Source organism: Gopherus flavomarginatus, chromosome 14, assembly GCF_025201925.1.
Source record: "Gopherus flavomarginatus isolate rGopFla2 chromosome 14, rGopFla2.mat.asm, whole genome shotgun sequence".
Classification (NCBI taxonomy): Eukaryota; Metazoa; Chordata; order Testudines; family Testudinidae; genus Gopherus; species Gopherus flavomarginatus.
The window spans coordinates 8,098,955-8,120,417 of NC_066630.1; positions in this window are offsets into that span (position 1 = coordinate 8,098,955).

Sequence of the window (21,463 nt, forward strand, 5' to 3'; positions counted from 1 at the left end):
CTTCCCATGGAACACTAAGCATTTTCTGACAGTAACAACTTTTATCTGCTACAGCTCTGACCAGGATTTGAACTTGCAGCCCACACCCCATTACGAACCTCCTGAGTGATCAAGCCTTCTATATATAATTGACTCAGCAGCATCCTTTATCTCCTGAACAAAGTGATATTTGGGCATCTTTGCTGGTTTTTCACTAGGGCATATGCATATCATAGAATATCAGGGTTAGAAGGGACCTCAGGTGATCATCTAGTCCAGGGGTCAGCAAACTTTCAGAAGTGGTGTGCCGAGTCTTCATTTATTCACTCTAATTTAAGGTTTCGCATGCCAGTAATACATTTTAACATTTTTAGAAGGTCTCGTTCTATAAGTCTATAATATATAATTAAACTATTGTTATATATAAAGTAAATAAGGTTTTTTAAATGTTTAAGAAGCTTCATTTAAAATTAAATTAAAATGCAGAGTCCCCTGGACTGGTGGCCAGGACCCAGGCAGTGTGAGTGCCACTGAAAATCAGCTTGTGTGCTGCCTTTGGCACACATGCCATAGGTTGCCTACTCTTGATCTAGTCCAGCCTACTGCTCAAAGCAGGACAAATCCCCTGACAGTTTTTTTTTTAACCCTAGTTTCTTAAATGGCCCCCTCAAGGACTGAGCTTACAACCTTCTGTTTATGAGGCCAATACTCAAGCCACTAAACTATCCCTCCCCCATTCCTTTTAGTAGGTTGCTTTGGTGAGCTAAAGTAAATGAAAATATACATATAAGTAATCATTATTTGCAAATATGTGAGTTTCTTTTTCTCTTTTTTTAAACAGTTCTGTGAATAAGTATATTACCGAGTAATGGCTGAGATATTCAAATGTCTTAAGGAGTTAGGCACCCAGATTTGACTGAAAGGCACCTATGACTTTTTACATGAAATTATGTATCCCCTATGATATTTTGAAAACAAACACACCAGAGTGGTTCAAACAGAGGTGGAACTTCTGACCTGATGTAAGTGGCCAGGACGCTTGTAAACCCTCCCTTTGCAAACAGTTAACAGTAACAACAACTGAAGGCTTATTTCACAATGAGGTGATAAACAGGCGGGAACAAATATGGAGACTCAGTCTGTGTAAAACCTTAGTGCATCTAAAATGAGTGAATCCTTTTCCCATGGTGTATAATTTTCCCCAGGCCAACTTTGGAACTGAGCTTTCTGTTTTCAACTGAGCAGCATAAATTAAGCCCAAGCATCAGCATACAGTGGAAGGATGGAGAAAGCTGACCGTTCCCCTCACGAGGTCAGCCACAAATTCCTTCTGTTGTCTGAGAAATGATGAGATACTTTTTGCAGACATAACTTAGATCAGTTAGCACCACAGAGAAACTTTTCAGCAGCTTAAACAGGGATTGAAATATATGGATTTTTAAAAATACGTTTAGACTACATGGACTCAATTTTTCTTTTAACATATTCTTCTACATAAAAAGTCAGTTGTGTGTGGTGCTGTTTCCTTTGGGCAATCTTACAAGAAATTTTCCCAGCTCACTTCATGCCACTACAAATATCTCTTTACCTCAGAGAAAAGGGCAAATCACTCAACTGCAGGTCCAAACAAATTCAACTGCTTGGAACTCTAACGGTGCTGGGTGACAAACTATGACAGGGAATGTATTTCACTCCACCTCCACCATACTTCTCACTTTCATTATTCAAGGCTGAAATTCTTCCCTTCCAGATGGGCTGCCAGTCACAGAAGTTAAGCTGTTTGGCCAGTGTTTTGAAATGGCCACCATCTCCTGCTTGGTTTCAAGAAAGAACTTAAAATATAATGGAAACTGTAGGTGTGAAGTGGCAAGGATTTAGGAACTCTTTTGTGTTGTGTTGCTAGACGGAATGAAAACAAGCTTTTGATTTCAAGTCAATGATAAATAATGAGAAATCTTTTCAAACCTTCTGCAGAATGTCTCTTTCTGGTTTTTACATTTACAGCAGCCCCATGTTTACTGACTTAACAGATGTAACCTGCTTTAGTAGGGAAGAATGAAATAGTTCAGTACCCAGGAACTTTCACCAAAAACTCACACCAAGCCTAAAATTAACCTTCTCTTCTGCTTCTTAAAAATTAGCTTTTCTTTTTTCTTTCATGATTTCACAGTTTCTCTCTCATTTACTCTCTGGGTTCCATGCAGGAAATGAAGGCTATTCTGGTAAAACTCTAATCCCATTTTGCTGAGTGTAGTGGTCCCTCCCTCTCCAGTCTGGAGGGAGGCCACTCTGCCTCGTAGGGGGGTGGCAGTCTTCGAGTTTGGGCCGACCCAGCAGGCAGAGTCGTCCACAGTTCATGGTTTTCAGCCAGCCTGACAGAGGCAAACACACAATAGGCTGCGGCTCCTGTGCCCACCCTTGGGTGGGGCAGGGCCTGACAGGAGGAGTACTTGTGGCATCTTAGAGACTAACAAATTTATTTGAGCATAAGCTTTCATGGGCTAAAGCCCACTTCATCAGATGCATGCAATGGAAAATGCATCAGGAAGCTTATACTCAAATAAATTTGTTAGTCTCTAAGGTGCCACAAGTACTCATTCTTTGTGTTAAAATTGTGAGCTATGACTTTAAATTATTTGGGGGTCTTCATAGTCTTGCTTGCAGGCAAGGGTCTCTCTAGGGAAGCATGCAATCAGAGCCAGTTTTTTATATATAAAAAACTCCTATTTTATAAGTATGGCAACTCCTATTTTTCATATTCTCTGTATAAATACAGTTGCCATATCAACTCTAATGAGACTAATTGATTAAGGTGGGCTACAAATGGATACACCACAAATGGATTTACACCAAAGATAAATTTTAACCTATATGTATTATCTGTTGGTGATTGCTAAGATATACATTGATCTTTCTAAGCATTCAGTGGTTGGCAGTCTGGAAAGAGCCAGTGGAAGTCTTGTATAAATAATAAAATGAGGGCTTTCCTGCAAGTAAGGAAGCCTGAGTAATTCATATTTAGATCTCGCCCTTTCTCTTTTTTATGCCACAGTCCAGAAACATACTGTTGGAAAGCTTAAGGGAAGGAGTCCATTCAGTCCTGGATGTACATGCTAATTCATGTGGAACATGATTAAAATGTAAAATCCTCACTCTTTTGACATAAGTCAGATCTGTGTACATTGGAAATGAGACTCAGTAACTATCTGTTGGAGAGGAATAGTTCCTACTGCTATATGAGCAACACCCTCAGGGAGCAAAGAGACTCAGGACAAGTTAAAGCTCCCTAATATGAATATAAAATGTACCATACTTGATCAGATCACTAGCCCATGTAGTCTGGAAGAATGCTTCTTGTAATGGTCAACACCCTCCTCTGTATCAGCCCGTGAACCAGGCTGTGTTATACGGCAAACACAATCCCTCCCTGAGCTCCCTAGTTGTGCGTATTGTGGCTTTGCACCAAGGCCTGTTCTGGCCAGCTGCTAGATCTCAAAATAGCATGCGGCTAGGGAAGCTATGATACCCTTCCTGAGCTGTAGCGCAGGGATGCAAATCTTCATCATATATAGTGCAAGTGGAAGAACAGTCTGACCCAGCAGTGATACCCAGAGGCTTGTGCTCCTTCTCAAAGCCTCCTGTGTTAAATCTTTGATATATTAAAGTGTGACTGTAATGCTGGCGTGGCTCTTGAGAAACAGACTGCCAGCCTCTGACTCTTTTTCCTGACTTATGGAAATTTAGATTAATAAAAGGGTCCTTTTAACATAGTAAACTGAGGTCAAGAACCACAGAAAGATGGCAATTTCCTCACAAGCCAGCCTATCACCCATTTGATGGTGCAGGCAAGAGAAATATTCAGATGGAAAGCTGCATATTAATCTCAGCGATGGAGAGGTATTATCTGAACTACTGCCCACATCTACGTGCTGGTCCCCACATAATACACATACAAATGTCTTTGTACCACAGTTTGACATCTTCCCTGGAATTAATGACTTTGGATGAGGATACTCCTTGGAAAAACCATTAACCACTAGCTAATGAGTATTTCCAGGGCTGCAACCTCAGGGACAGGAGCAGCATTTTCTCAAGGTAGCATTTTTAGGAATGACTTAAGAAGCCTAATGGTTGAGCTGTCCCTGCGTAGCTAAAAAGGTGAAGGAAGAAGAGATGAATGGAGTGGATGAGTAGAAGGAAGTAGGAGGACAGGCACTTCCTCTGGCATTCATAAGACTGGCTATCTTGTGCTATATCAAGTGCTATGGAGGTTCAAAGGAAATTGGATGTGATAACAAGGATCCTGCTAAATGAATTGTGCATAGTGTCTGGAAAGGGCTGGAATAGTAATGGTTCATGGAAAAATTACTTAGACTTGGAAGGTTTTGTTTATTTGTTTATTTGTCTTTTGTTACAAATGGAATCCCTTTTTTTGCCCCTCCCCCCAACTCACTCAATTTCATTACTTTTAACAAAAACTCTTATGCATTTTATTTTTAAAGACGGAGACCATTTCTATAGAAATATGGGTCCAATCTGTGCCACAGTTGCCTTTGAAAGCTGAGGTTTGAAATTAGCCATTTATATTTTCAAAGAGAAGTAATTTTTAATTAGCCATTTTTTTTTCAAATCAAATTATGCAGAAAGTGAAATCTGAGGGGTAATGAATTGCCTGAAATGAGGCAACGAAAAGTTCCACCACAGATTTTTCCAAAAAATTTTTGCTGCATGTCTCTAAAATATATTGACAGTTTTCTTCCTCTGATTCTTCATGGTTTCCCCATACATAATAATGAATTTTACTTGTTTTTATTTTTAAATACTTGTCTCTTTGTTTAGCTGGGTTTTTTTAATGAGAGGGAAACCATTTTCTACTACACTTTGCCCTTTCTACATCCCCAGTTCAGAAACAAAAACATAATTTGATTCAGACAGGTATACAATCTTTATACTGATACACGCACACACAAAATTAGCTGTCATGGATTAAACCCTATTTTTTCCTAACCGCAAATAAACAGTCAGCCTACATTTGATTGTAATAACACACTTGACATTTCATTGATGACATGTTAGAGTTTTTCTTTTGAACAGTTTTATTGGAATTCTTTGGACTAAATATGCTGTGGCTTTATGATGGCTTCATTAAAGAACAGAAACCAATAATGAAACCAAAAGGATATGAAGGACTCCAAAGCATTTGTAGTACAAAGCATAGAAATATCTTACATGGGTTTTCAGTTTGGAAGCTATTCCAGCTTCAGATGCCCTTGGAATTTATCATGTTGTAGTAACTTGGGGCCAAAGTTTGAAGTACTCACTGAAGCAAGAAACCCATTAACTTTATTTGGAGTTTGCCTAATAAAGACTGAGGGCCATGGATCAGGTTCTGCTCTCATTTACACCAGTGCGAATCTAGAGTAACCCCAACTAATTGCTTAGCATTGTACCAGATTTACAGTGATGTAAGTAGGAGCTGAAAAGACTATGAACCTCAGAATTTGGATCCTGATTATTATGTAACAACAATATATCTCCAGAAAAGTCTTATTGCAACTAATCACAGTTTATATTTAAAGGTGTCTATTCTGATGCCAATTTATAGTTGCTTTTATGAAGTGTGAGATTTTGCTTCTTTCTCTTCAAGTCTCAGAGTAGAGGATGTCCAAACTGCAGGCTGAGGGGTAAATGTGGCCAACAGAATCTTAAACTATAGCTTGTGGCTTCCATCTCCTGGTAAATATGGAGTAAGATCAAAGCTCAGGTTTTCTGGCCTCATCCTGAATCTAATGAAATCAAGAGCAAAACTCCCATTGACTTGCATGGAACAAAATCAGGTCTTTAATCACTAGTGAAGTTGTACAGAAAGCAGTTTACTTTCATCCATCAAGGAAGATACTAGTACCAGAAATGCTTACGCACATGTGCATTAGATTATCTTTTCAAACTATAATGAGGAGTCCTTGCGGCATCTTAGAAACTAACAAATTTATTTGGGCATAAACTTTCATGGGCTAAAACCCACTTCATCAGATGCATGGAGTGGAAAATACAGTAGGCAGAATACATATACACAGTACATGAAAAGATGGGAGTTGCCTTACCAAGTGGAGCGGTCAGTTCTAATAAGACAATTCAATTAAAGTGGAAGTGGGCTGTAATCAACAGGATGAAAAATCACTTTTGCTGTGGTAATCAGGGTGGTCCATTTCAAACAGTTGACAAGAATGTGTGAGTAACAGTAGGGGGAAATTAGCGTGGGGAAATTAGTTTTTAGTTTTTTAGTGACCCAGCCACTCCCAGTCTTTATTCAGCCCTAATTTGATGGTGTCCAGTTTGCAAATTAATTAATTTCCTCTTATTACTGTCAAAAGAGCATCAGACTTGCCCATGGGATGCAATCTCCATTTTCTGAACAACTCTGCTGATAAGTTATGGTGGGAGTCATGTCCAACCTTCTCTGTCCAGAGGGAAAATTGTCATGATACAGAGCTTTTGAGGTTATGATCTGCAGAACTGAAGAGGGGAAGAAATTGAGGAGGTGCTAAACATAAAAAACCACACTTTCTAATCAGTTACCTTCCAAAGACACGTGCCTGGTATTTGATAGCCTAAATTTACATTAGAATCAACCCTATTTTACTTTCCCTTTCATATTTACATTATAATCAACCCAATTTTACTTTCCCTTTCACATTTTACCATGTTGAACTGTAGCCCACTCTATTATGGCTCGTCTGAAGGGATGTGAATTATCTCTATGCAGGCTTGACATAACCTTGTGCAATGTGACGTAATGCGCCAAAAAGATTGAATTAAATAAAAGAGACTATACTTATTAACAGGAAAGGAAACAAGTCCCTGGCTGACACTGGTGGTTGGAAATCAAGGGGCACTTTCTCAGAAAAAGTCATTTATGACTATATAAATTATTATTATTTATTCAGGGGGAAGAAATACCTAATAAACCTATAACTAGAATCAGCTGGCTAAGTAAACTACAAGGCACAGGTATTTGTGTATCACTGCCAGGTAGATTCAGGCAGTAAGGGCTCAGACCCGCTCCCAATGGCATCAATCAAACTCCCATGGACTTTGATGGGAGCTGAAGCAGAACCTAGATTGGCATGTTTCATTAGTTTCCCCTCTGCAACAATGGAAGCTGCCAGAATACAAGCATTACCCCAATTTCAACATTCACGTCCCGCTCATTTTTCAGATTGCCTGTGCATGCAATGTACTTGCACAAAGCTTCCATTCTGTCACCTCACACTAATAATACTCAGTCATCCCTCCCTCTCTGAGCTATTAGGGTCAGACCTGCATTCCAAAGGCATGATTCAAAACATAGCCCTTTAAATTCCAGCAAGTTGGAGGGCTGAAATTTTCACCTTGTGAGTGTGCGTGCGCACTTGTGAACTTTTTACCTTTGACCCAGCAGCAGCGCAGCATACGTTACCCATTCTCCACCTTGCTGCTGCTGGTTCACAACAGGTGGAAATAAAACACTGTGAAAGTAACAGTGCTACATGGTCACTGGCTCCTTCAAGGGGAGTTGGGCCCAGCCCCACCTGCTAATAATAAGGTGCCTGCACACAGAGGCTATGGAGTTAAGGCTGAGGTGATAGTCTGATGAACAGCCAGTCCTTTAAAAGGCAGTTGAGCTGAAGAACAGTGGAGAACAGGTAGGTTCCCACAGGAGTCCCTACTTCAGGGTAAAGAACCCAGCTGCTGGGTGATTCTGAGGTAGAAAGCCCAAGGAGTGTGAACTGTGGAGACTCCCGGAGTCCGGGAACTGGCTGAGAGAGGCAGTATTGCCATCCACTAGGGATCAAAAATGATAAATCCGAGCTCAAAAAAGTCATGAGATTGGCCCCCACAAATCATGAGATTTTAAAAACGTCAGCAAACCATATTCAGAACTGGGTGGGGAGGTGTTGCGGTCATCTTGCTAGGTGCAACCAACGTTGGTGGATTCCAGAGCAGGCTGATGGAATCCGAGTGCTGAGTCAGAGCTGCTTTGCACACAGAGACTCAATGCATGCATGTCTGCTGGTTGGCTGTATCCAGGCTGTGAGCCACAGCAGCAGAGCTTTTGAAGCACTCAAGGCTACAGGCAGGTAGTGACAGCCCCTCACTGATATGGGTTGTGCCCCAGCATGTGACACCAGGTTGAACCTATTTAGTGGCTAACTTGAGAATTTCAGTCATAAAAATTCAAGTAATAAAACAATAAATATCTTTAGGATTATACATCTGAGATCTGAGGCTTCGTTTGCTACATCTCAGTCTTGGTCTGTGGCTTCAGTCTCTAGGCCCTTTAAACCAACACTGTATCATTTCATAAATTAAAATAAAAGGTAAAAGGGAGAGCACAAGAGTTAGCTCATTATTCCCCATCTTGGCCTACTGCTTGCCTTCTGAACACATGTTTGAAGTACATACATGTAGGTTTTTATGGATGGGCACGTGTTGCTCAATTGCTTAGCTAAGATCTTAGGTACCAGTTTAATTTATTTTTTCCCCTTTCCAATTTCAATTTTGTTGCTGTGAAAATCAGAGTCTAACTACAGTGACTACAGCCAGACATATGGCGAGTAAGCAATGTCAGGCTTCCCATACATCTCTGCCAGTGTCTCCCTGTCTTGACCACAGACACTCCCTGCCATTTCAGCCCTTTGTGAAAACTGAAAAATGGACTGATACTGAATTCTGTGATACAGACAAATATCCAGTATATGGGGCTACTTGAAGATCGTCATATTTGTTTTGCAAACTTACAATATCAAGTAAAGTGCTGGTCTAAATCTATGAAAGATGAATAGAATGAGAATACATTTTCTGAGTCAAAGCATTGCAGTTAATGCATTGTAGCACACTAATGGCAAGTTTAAATCACATCCAAATTTTAATGAGCTCTATTACAATTTAAAGTGGAGGGGTCAAATCTCAGTTCCATATTCAGTTTTAATTCTACCCTGAAGTAGAAACACTGTCAGTCCTGCTCTCAGACATATCTGTGTGAATCTGGAGTGACTCCACTCACTTCAGAATCTGTCTCTTATCTTTTGTCGACTCTCTGACAAATGTGCTTGCAATGCAAGGGTCCAAGTCTAATCGTGTGATCCTTAATCTAACAGAATGCTGGGTTGTATGGAAAAACTGAACCTTCCAATACATGCAGAGGAAATTCCAGAGCAAACTCATTGACAGACATGCCTTGGAAGTTAGCTAGTTATTTTGGCAAAGACTCAGAATTGTTTTCTCTTTCTTTTTCTTCTTCATTTCCCCCCTGTTCTTCCCAACCACCCCCTTTAAAAGCCAAAAACTGAACCAAACAAACAAAAAAACCCTTAGGAGTATAGGATGCTGAAGACCAAAACAGAGCAAACTTGGCACTTCTGGTTGCAGCCCTATTACAGGTATTTGTTGTGTATGAAAAGTGCGAAGGAAAGAATGCTATTTATGTAATAGAACTTTGGCAGTATGAAAAACCTACAGAATCATTGGGCAGGCTCTTTTGTGTTTAGTATATGAAAATTGATATGCTTTTTTAGAATATATTAGTTAAACAGTTAGTAAAATGTTGCAATCTTACTGATAAGCCCGAAGTAGTTCATTAATATTCTAAGCCCTCATCGAAGCAAGCTATGACAGCTGAATCACATGTTACAGAGAAGTTAGGGATCTACTTGAGCGATGTGAGGTGAAATATCTCTAAATCCTGTGGCCAAATGGCTCTAATCTGGTGAGAAGCTGATTTAGTAGAGGAATGACTGAAGTGCTGTTGGCATTCTGAACCCCAATCAGTGCCAAGTACTGGAAAAATATGTATGAGATCCACAGCCCGTAAATGCTTAGTGCCCTCATGGAACTACATAAAGAGTAGATCTTAGATAGATCTTTAAGGGCCTGATCCAAAGTCAATGGGAGTCTTTCAACTGATTTCACTTGGGCTCTGGATCAGGCCTCAGTTGCATTACAGACGTTAGTGGAATATGCCTAGCAATCCCACTGTAATATATGTCAGCATTGTCATCCAAATTGTGCAGAGAGGTGAAGTACCTGCCCAGAGTCACACAATGAGTCAATGGCAGACTTGGAAAGAGAAGTCACATCCCTTGACTCCCAGACCTGTGCGTCAGTTCAAACGTTATCTACTCTCCCCTTCTTAGGGAGTTGGTAGAATGTTACAGATAAATATTTATGTGTAAATTAACTCTGTTTTGATCATAGTTCTTGAAATCCAATGATAATCAGAGAAGAAAAGCAAGAGATGTACCATCACTCATTAAAAATGTAACACACACGCACACACACACACAAGCCTCCCAGAAAGTTCAAGACCATATAAATGTTGCATAGCCTTTCATTTTCACTATCCCACACTTGGACAATGGGGGGTAATGACACTGGTAGTCCTACATACCCTCAAAGCCACTATGGCAGCCAGATCTCAGATAAATCTTCAGCAGCCTCTGTGTATTGGTGGTTTTCAGCATCTGAACCTGGAGTACTGTTCAGTCCATGGTGGCAGACAGAAAATACTCACCATTTGAAGGTGGCATTGTCTCACCCACAGGAGATGAGTCATGGGATGGTGAAAGAGGAATAATTGGAATTGTTGAATAAAAGTCCCAGAATTTCAGTTGCTTCCAGTGACTTCTATTATGTATCCCACAGTGAGACAAGTCTCAGAAGACATGGAGTGAAGCAAAACACATGGGATGCCCATGCAGAATGCCTCACGTTTAGTGCACACAAAGTCTCTGCCATGTAGATGCACTGATTTGTACTGACGCAGAAAACAGTTGACTGTGTGTACGCAATTATTGCAGACTAATATGCACCAATCAAGGATGCAAAATCTCAGTGCGAATTAACCCATCTGTGTAGACAAGGCCTTATTTCCATAGGTGCTCCTGCATTGCCTGTGTGAGCACCAGGCTAGCTCAAATAATGATCCCAAAAGTAGGTGTTCTTGACTTCCTGTTTAAAAGCAGCAACTTTTAATGAAATCTGGATGATTTTTAACTCACTCTCCTCTCTTCACCCCACCGTTCAGGTTGACCATGAGGGCAAAGAGTTGCCTCATCTTATCCCCAGATTTAGCTGCTTGGGATGTTTGAGATCACTTTGTTGTAGATGGGATCCCTAAGATCTTGGCCCCTGACTTCTAGCAACAAAGTTCCTTATGAACAAGGAAGGGGAGCCAAACATTGGAGAGACGCACAAAACACATTTTTTCCAGTCTTCTCGCTCACAGGCTGATCCTGGTTTGTGGCTTTTCTGAGTCATCCTGTAAATACTGGTCTCCTCAGCAAACAGAAAGAAAGAAAGAAAGAAAGAAAGAAAGAAAGAACACATTTGTTATTGCACAGGATCTTCCTGGCCAGATCTGACCTGAAAACACTGGTCACCAATGAACCATCAAAGGCCTTTCACATATCCAGCAGCTGCAGGGAGGATTCCTGTAAGAACTTCTATCACTTTGACACCTCAGCGGTGGACAACGCCAATTGTACACTGTCGTGGGCTCTGTTGCAGGGACCACCTTCAATGCTTTGGCTCAGAAGAGCAGACTTTTTCCAATTCATTGACACAGGGGGATATATATCTAAAAACTTGGCTGAGGCAGCTAGTGCATGCCTTGAGGATTACATAGCGAGTGAACTTTGTCAGCGTAAGCCCTAGTCAATAGGGGGAATTAAGTAGAAAGACCTCTATTGTTCCAGCCAGCCTTCTGAAGGCACTGATTGGCAGTAAAATGTCTTAAGTGACAGATGTAAAGTAAATATTGCCTGTGCCAAGATCTCTATATTACTTTGATTAGCTACCATCAATCAATCTGTTCTTTGCCTTGTAACAATAATGGCTGCTGTTATACTTGAATCCTCTGTGATGAAGCCCAAGGCATAATTGATTAGCAAACTGAAGAGAAAGGTTATACTAATTACATTGAAATATACCTTAAAAATGTGTAGTGAGTGTGCTTGTGTATGTATACATCCATATCCATGCATCTAAAAATATATTCATATACCAATCATATAAATAAAATAAAACCCTTTAAACTTGCCAGTTGCCTTAGATAGTTCAATAACATTAGGCTGGTATTTAAAATAGGCTGTAGGATTTGCCTATAGTAAATGTAAAGAAATACAAGGAATACTGCACTACTGAGGCTAACCTTAACCATACATCTAAGGCAAAATCAGAAACGTTTCTAAGGTGACCACTTCATGTGTGTGAGCATATATCATGTGCACTTTAGCCAGCATAACTACAACCATTATTAATGGTCATAAAGTTCCTTGTTCTTTTTTTAAAATGCTGCCACAGTATTTGCTTCAATGACCTCCTTTAGCAGTGAATTCCACAAATTAATAATACACCATATAAAGTGTTATTTCCTGGTGTTAGTTCTAAATGTAGAGGATATTTAAAATCACTGAATGACCACAGGACAAATAATTCTGAACATTTCTTATTGTCTCCAGGCTACATAATCCTGTTTTCTTGAAGTTTTACAGTTAATGCAAGCCCTACCATTCTGTATGTTATAAAATGAATGGATATGACTTTATAATACAGGGTGAGGAAGGTAGAAGCAATTTTTTAGATAGGCTGGTCTCATAAAACTATCTTTGCAGATAAAAAATGCACTAAATTTCCTATTAAACAATTGGTACGGTAGATCATTACACAAAGGAATGTTAGATCCAACCACCCTCTCTATAAGGATAGAGGTGAAACTGATTCCAACAATCTGTACCTCACATCTCTGTTTTATGGTGTATTACTTCACTCTTTCCCCACTACAGTCATTGCAGGCACGTGCATTAGCATAAAAATGCTGAAAATGAAGCACATTTCAGGATTCTCTTCACATGCCAGGTCACTGCTATAGCTTAATAAGAACATAAGAACGGCCGTACCGGGTCAGACCAAAGGTCCATCTAGCCTAGTATCTGTCTATCGACAGTGGCCAATGCCAGGTGCCCCAGAGGGAGTGAAGCCAACAGGCAATGATCAACTGATCTCTCTCCTGCCATCCATCTTCATCCTCTGATGAACAGAGGCTTGGGACACCATTCCCTACCCTTCCTGGCTAATAGCCATTTATGGACTTAGCTACCATGAATTTATCCAGTTCCCTTTGGAACATTGTTATAGTCCCAGCTTTCACAACCTCCTCAGTAAGGAGTTCCACAAGTTGACTGTGCACTGTGTGAAGAACTTCTTTTTATTTGTTTTAAACCTGCTATCTATTAATTTCATTTGGTGACCCCTAATTCTTGTATTATGGGAATAAGTAAATAATTTTTCCTTATCCACTTTCTCAACATCACTCATGATTTTATATACCTCTATCATATCCCTCCTTAGTCTTCTCTTTTCCAAGCTGAAGAGGTCTAGCCTCTTTAATCTTTCCTCATATGGGGCCCTCTCCAAACCCCTAATCATTCTAGTTGCCCTTTTCTGAACCTTTTCTAGTGCTAGAATATCTTTTTTGAGGTGAGGAGACCACATCTGGACACAGTATTCGAGATGTGGGCGTACCATGGATTTATATAAGGGCAATAATATATTCTCAGTCTTATTCTCTATCCCTTTTTTAATGATTCCTAACATCCTGTTTGCTTTTTTGACCACCTCTGCGCACTGTGTGGACATCTTCAGAGAACTATCCACGATGACGCCAAGATCTTTTTCCTGACTCATTGTAGCTAAATTATCCCCCATCATATTGTATGTATAGTTGGGGTTATTTTTCCAACGTGCATCACTTTACGTTTATCCACATTAAATTTCATTTGCCATTTTGTTGCCCAATCACTTAGTTTTGTGAGATCTTTTTGAAGTTCTTCACAATCTGCTTTGGTCTTAACTATCTTGAGTAGTTTAGTATCATCTGCAAACTTTGCCACCTCACTGTTTACCCCTTTCTCCAGATCATTTATGTATAAATTGAATAGGATTGGTCCTAGGACTGACCCTTGGGGAACACCACTAGTTACCCCTCTCCATTCTGAGAATTTACTATTAATTCCTACCCTTTGTTCCCTGTCTTTTAGCCAGTTCTCAGTCCATGAAAGGACCTTCCCTTTTATCCCATGACAGCTTAATTTACGTAAGAGCCTTTGGTGAGGGACCTTGTCAAAGGCTTTCTGGAAATCTAAGTACACTATGTCCTCTGGATCCCCCTTGTCCACATGTTTGTTGACCCCCTTCAAAGAACTCTAATAGATTAGTAAGACATGATTTCCCTTTACAGAAACCATGTTGACTATTGCTCAACAGTTTATGTTTTCTATGTGTCTGACAATTTTATTCTTAACTATTGTTTCTACTAATTTGCCCGGTACCAATGTTAGACTTACCAGTCTGTAATTGCCGGATCACCTCTAGAGGCCTTTTTAAATATTGGCGTTACATTAGCTAACTTCCAGTCATTGGGTACCGAAGCCGATTTAAAGGACAGGTTACAAACCTTAATTAATAGTTCCGCAACTTCATATTTGAGTTCTCTCAGAACTCTTGGGTGAATGCCATCTGGTCCAGGTGACTTGTTAATATTGAGTTTATCAATTAATTCCAAAACCTCCTCTAGTGACACTTCAATCTGTGACAGTTCCTCAGATCTGTTACCTACAAAAGCCAGTTCGGTTTGGGAATCTCCCTAACATCCTCAGCCGTGAAGACTGAAGCAAAGAATCCATTTAGTTTCTCCGCAATGACTTTATCCTCTTTAAGCGCACCTTTTGTATTTTGATTGTCAAGGGGCCCCACCGGTTGTTTAGCAGGTTTCCTGCTTCTGATGTACTTAAAAAACATTTAATGATATGGGATATTGATATGGGATGAGCTTTAACAGACAGTGAAATCCTGATTTCTGAAGTAGGGTCACAGCCAAACTTTTTTGTGACAGCATTTGAATGTTTCTTTGCAGAGTACAGCAGCCTCATGGTTGGGCATGTGCTACATCAGTGGAGATAAGCCTGTTAGTGTTTTAAAGTGTTATTTTTTCTTTTCTATTGCGGTTTCAAATTGTCGGAGTCAAACTCAAATACAACTGGAGCATCTGGGTTTCTGTTTGGAAATTCAGCATTAAACAACTTCTTGGATTATTGAGACATTTTTCCTGCACTGACATCACTGAATCCCTTTGTTTTACAGCAATGTCATAAAAGAGTGTGGCTGTATTGCCATTTAATCCTATTAAAACTGAGAAAGAGAGAGAAACTTTTATTTGGAAGAACAGTTTTCATATGAGCTAGAAAAGGAAAGTTAATAGTAGTTAATGGACTAGCCAGGGATTCAGAAGACCCAGATTCCTTTCCCTTCTGTGTCACAGACTTCCTGTGTGACCTGGGCAAATCACTTAGTCTCCCTGTGCCTTAGTTCCCCATCAGTACAATGGAAATAAGAGGACACCCCTGAGTCACAGGGATGTTGTGAAGTGCTCAGATGCTAAGGTGCTGGGGTCTATGTAAGTACCTTACATAGATCGCTCTATTGAAAATGCTTTGCAGAATTAACTCTTGTACATATAGTCTTCACTGGGCAATTACGTGAACAACATTGGAGCCCCACTGAAGTCAATGGCAGTTCACCTGTGTGGCTATCATTGCAGGATCTGGGCCATAGAGAGAAACAATAATTAACTCAAATACCCAGTTTTAGGCACCCTGTCTCTGCTTCATTTTGAAGGCCTAGGTGAATTGTAGATATCAAGACTGAGCCTAGTGCCTGCTTTGGCCCCATTGGGTATGTCTACACAGCAAAAGGAAATCCACAGCAGTGATCTCAGAGCCCGGGTCAACAGCCTTGGGTTCACAGGGCTCAGGCTACCTTGCTAGGCTACCTCTCTAGGCTTCAGATCCTGAACTACAACATCTACATGGCTATTTTTAGCATGATAGCCTGATCCTTGTTGACCTGGGCTCTGAGACTGCTGCCATGGGCTGCTGCCCACAGTACCCATTGTGCCTTTCCAGAAATGCAAAGGAGCCAGAGAGCTGGAAAGTGTGTGTGCACTTCTGTGTAGAAGTGTAACTAGGAGACAGAGACGATCCATGAAATCCTGTAGGGGCTCAGGTCTTAGTTGAGGAGCAAGAGAGCGGATAATGGAAACTGTAAAGAGAGAGACAAGTCTGGGAGAGTGCTGGAAACCAGAGAAGGGTGGGAAGCAAGAAGGGAAGAATCATTTAAATCAAGACTAGATGTCTCTCTAAAAGCTATGTTCAGCCCTGGCTATTGGGTTCCATGCTGGAATCACTAGTGAAGTTCTATGGCCTATGTCAATAAAAAGATGAGACTAGATGATCAGAATGGTCCTTTCTGACCTTAAAAATCTGTGACTCTATGAAGCTCGAATGGTTCAGAAAAGGTTCAGAGAAGCATCTTGCTATGGACATAAAATATCAAAAATGCATCTCAGAAGCTTGTGGGAGTCTCCTCTCTCTACTGGTTGTCTAGAGGTAAAATACCTAGAATAGTTCCCTTTAAGGTATTTCAGAGGCAAGTCTTTCAAGCGCTGTACCCCAAGCAATAGCTTGAGTAAAGTGGATTTGTTTAAAAATATCATTTTTCTAGGGAGGAGTGGGTCAGCTGCAGCCCTTACAGAACCCTGATGGTTCCTCCTTTATTTCCTGTGCTTTAACTGGCCCACTAACCCTAGAGCCAAGGAACTACGTGGAGTTCTCTTCAGAGCCAGGCTTCCCAGCTTTACATGTTTGACCTTTATGACGTGCTGTTTGTCTTGCAATGTCGTGACATTGCATCAGCACCTCACAGTGGGAAGGTATCATGTGATGACCATGTGCCAATGAGGAAAGAAGACTACGAATAGTATCTTATAAGCCTAGTTGTCAGATTCAAGCAGCAAGCTTCCCGTCTCTTCAGAACATCTGGCCCTATTTGCAAGAGTGGGAGGAGATGCTAGAAATGGTGTAAAACTCAGGCCTCCCCAAATGACTGAGCAGATCCCAAGGCCACCATGCTGGCATTCATGCAGAGGCCATTTTATTAACTTTAACATTATTGTCTGCACCATTAATAACTGCTTGGTTAGTATATTGGTTCCTATGTGACAAATTTATCTACAGCATTAGCTGGGGTGCCCCACATGCATTTTTGGAATGACTTTTATGGTAAAATCATTAAGGCCACCCATCCAACCATCATCTGATATTCCTAATGGTTTGGCTTTGATTAAAAGGAGGCATTACCAATAAGGACCTGCAAATTTTCAGATGCTCCTAAAAACTGCTATTTCTCAGTGGTCTTCAGCAGCAGTCGACCACAACTCTAACCAAAGTTCTATTAAGTAAGCCATTTATTTACTGCCGTTCCACTGTGCCTATGCTTATTTAGCTTGCTGCATTAAACGTATTTTCCAATCAAGTCAGTAGGCCAAATGGCCATAGAAATGTCTGATTAGATGGATTTTTCTATCCTTTTTTCTTGTTTGCTTGTAGATAATGTTAGCCTTCCAAAGGCAATGTAGGTGGTGAACTGGAGGGATCCAAACAGCAGGAAAATAAATAGCTGGATTTTTTTATTATAGGTGGATGGATTTCTCTTCATCATTTTGTGGGTGGCTGCATTTTTCACATGGTCAATACACCCAAGGCAAATTACAAGACGGAGGTAATGTGACAGTTTTCATCAAAGTTTAGATAGATTTCCTTCTGAAATATATTCTCTTGGGGATGGCCCCGCACAGTGAAAAACAGCTGCAAGTTCATATAAATAAAAGGGCAGCACGCCAGAACAAACAAAACTGCACAGCTCTCCCTGTGACATGGAATTCTCTATACCTTCAGTTCCTGCAGCTCTCTCTGCCTGCAAGCCAAAATCTGGTTTTGTTCTGGAAAACGGAGGGAGTGGGACAGAGCATTGTTAATACAATCTGCAGCATTCAAAGACTTATTTGTGCACCTTAAAAGGAAGATTGAACTGAGGTGGACCTGTTTTTTCTCCCAAACACAGATGGATTTAGAAAAGCTCCTTTATATATAATATACATCGTAATTTCTTTACACAGAGCATTTACATTTACAGTACAAAAGCTTCTATCAAAAATAGTACAGAGCTTCACAGATACAGATCTGATTTGTGGTTCAGTCTTAGGACTTTTTACTATCTGGCTCAGAAAGATGTTAATGTTGTGGGTTGAGCAACAGACCTGCAGTAATGACGACTGCCCAGCAAAATAGGAGATAAGGGACTGCCAACCCCTATGGGGTCAATGACTAGGGCTGCTAGGCAGTATGACAATACAAATAACTACAAATGATAAGCTGGCTTGTTGAGGTGAAATCCCAAATTAGATGTGCACATAAGGATTCTTTTGACCGTGCACGTGTGGGAAAGCATTTAACAGAAATTGGAAAATGCAACTCCTTGGGAAGGTAGTGTGGTCAGTCTGGACTGCTCAGAGATGCTTGTAGCAACTCCCAAAATCCAAGGGCAATATGTTCTGCCTAATACAGATGGGCCTGAGCAGTAAATGTTGGTAACAGGCTTAAATCTGACTTTGGAAACTATCACCCACATCATCACCAAAAAAGCTCAGATTCAGAGTTCTGGTTCAGACCTATCTGTGCTTTCCATAGCTATAATAGGACGGGACTGCTTCATAGGTATATTCTACAATCTGTGCAGTATGGGATATACTCAAACTAATGTCCATATCTGTTTTCCAAACATTCTTACAGGCATAAATCTCTTTGGTGTCTTAGCACTGAAAGCCTTTTCAGTAGAAGTGCATTTTAAGAAAGTTTTTCACAGATTCATAGATTCTAGGACTGGAAGGGACCTCGGGAGGTCATCGAGTCCAGTCCCCTGCCCTCATGGCAGGACCAAATACTGCCTAGACCATCCCTGATAGACATTTATCTAACCTACTCTTAAATATCTCTAGAGATGGAGATTCCACAACCTCCCTAGGCCAGGGTTTCTCAAACCAGGGTCGCCGCTTGTGTAGGGAAAGCCCCTGGCGGGCCGGGCCGGTGTGTTTACCAGCCCCATCCGCAGGTCCGGCTGATCACGGCTCCCACTGTCTGTGGATCACTACCCCGGGCCAATGGGAGCTGCAGGAAGCGGCATGGGCCGAGGGACTTACTGGCTGCCACTTCCAGCAGCTCCCATTGGCCCGGAGCAGTGATCCAGAGCCAGTGGGAGCCGCGATTGGCCGGACCTGTGGATGGGGCAGGTAAACACCCCGGCCTGGCCCGCCAGGGGCTTTCCCTACACAAGCGGGAACCCCTGTTTGAGAAACCCTGGCCTAGGCAATTTATTCCAGTGTTTAACCACCCTGACAGTTAGGAACTTTTTCCTAATGTCCAATCTAAACCTCCCTTGCTGCAGTTTAAGCCCATTGCTTCTTGTCCTATCCTTAGAGGCTAAGATGAACACGTTTTCTCCCTCCTCCTGATGACACCCTTTTAGATACCTGAAAACTGCTATCATGTCCCCTCTCAGTCTTCTCTTTTCCAAACTAAACAAACTCAATTCTTTCAACCTTCCTTCATAGGTCATGTTCTCAAGACCTTTAATCATTCTCGTTGCTCTTCTCTGGACCCTCTCCAATTTCTTCACATCTTTCTTGAAATGTGGTGCCCAGCACTGGACACAATACTCCAGTTGAGGCCTAACTAGCGCAAAGTAGAGCGGAAGAATGACTTCTCGTGTCTTGCTCACAACACACGTGTTAATGCATCCCAGAATCATGTTTGCTTTTTTTGCAGTAACATCACACTGTTGACTCATATTTAGCTTGTGGTCCACTATAACCCCTAGATCCCTTTCTGCTGTACTCCTTCCTAGACAGTCTCTTCCCATTTTGTATGTGTGAAACTGATTGTTCCTTCCTAAGTGGAGCACTTTGCATTTGTCTTTATTGATTCTGTTTATCTCAGACCGTTTCTCCAGATCATTTTGAATTATGATCCTATCCTCCAAAGCAGTTGCAATCTCTCCCAGTTTGGTATCATCTGCAAACTTAATAAGCGTTCTTTCTATGCCAATATCTAAGTCGTTGATTAAGGTATTGAACAGAGTCAGTCCCAAAACAGACCCCTGTGGAACCCCACTTGTTATACCTTTCCATCAGGCTTGGGAACCATTAATAACTGCTCTCTGAGTACGCAAAAAGAACAGGAGTACTTGTGGCACCTTAGAGTCTAACAAATTTATTTCAGCATAAGCTTTCTGAGCCAGTTATGCATCCACCTTATAGTAGCCCCATCTAAGTTGTATTTGCCTAGTTTATTGATAAGAATCTCATTCAAGACCGTATCAAATGCCTCACTAAAGTCTAGGTATACCACATCCACCACTTCTCCCTTATCCACAAGACTCGTTATCTTATCAAAGAAAGTTATTAGATTGTTTTTTGTTTGTTTTTTACAGATTTGTTCTTTACAAATCTACGCTGGCTATTCTCTAGCACTTTACCACTTTCCAAATGTTTGCAGATGATTTCCTTAATTACTTGCTACATTATCTTCCCTGGCACAGAAGGTAAACTAACTGGTCTGTAGTTTTCTGGGTTGTTTTTATTTCCCTTTTTATAGATGGGCACTATATTTGCCCTTTTCCAGTTTTCTGGAATCTCTCCTGTCTTCCATGATTTCACAAAGATAATAGCTAGAGGCTCAGATACCTCCTCTATTAGCTCCTTGAGTATTCTAGGATGCATTTCATCAGGCCCTGGTTACTTGCAGGCATCTAACTTTTCTAAGTGATTTTAACTTGTTTTTTTTTTTATTTTTATTTTATCTCCCTTCCCATTAGCATTCACTATGTTAGGCATTCCTTCAGACTTCTCGGTGAAGACTGAAACAAAGAAGTCATTAAGCATCTCTGCCATTTCCAAGTTTCCTGTTACTGTTTCTCCCTCCTCACTGAGCAGTGGTATTTGAATATAATGAGAGATTTTCTTGTCCCAGGATTACAGTATCTGACCTTTTAAGATTGTCTCACCAAATCTAAGGAGAAGTACATTGATAGAGCAGCAAGGCAAAATTTATTCTACTATTGTCCTATCTGTATGTCTTCTCTGGATAAATAAAAGGCTATGCAAACCAAACGACATTCACCAGCATTTGTTTGCAAAGTTAATAAAAAGAATTTCTGTTATACTTTATTTTTCAGCTCCGGAGAGCAATAGATCCAATATCAGAGCATACTTTTGTCATATATAAACTAATAAATAAAATAAACACCTATAAACATATAACGATGCATAATAAGCACATAAAATGCTTCTGAAGGAGGCATCTACTTTGGAATGCTGTAAAAAATACCACAGCTGCTACTCCATTCTCAAAGATAAGAAGGGGGTTACAGGTTCTCTTTTCTTTGGGGATGCCTGCATGAAATTACCCACACAACAGGAATCTTAACAAAATAAGATGTATTAAAAACAGAGAGCAAATGGAATTAAAGCAAACAAAAGGTTTGCTTCTCATAT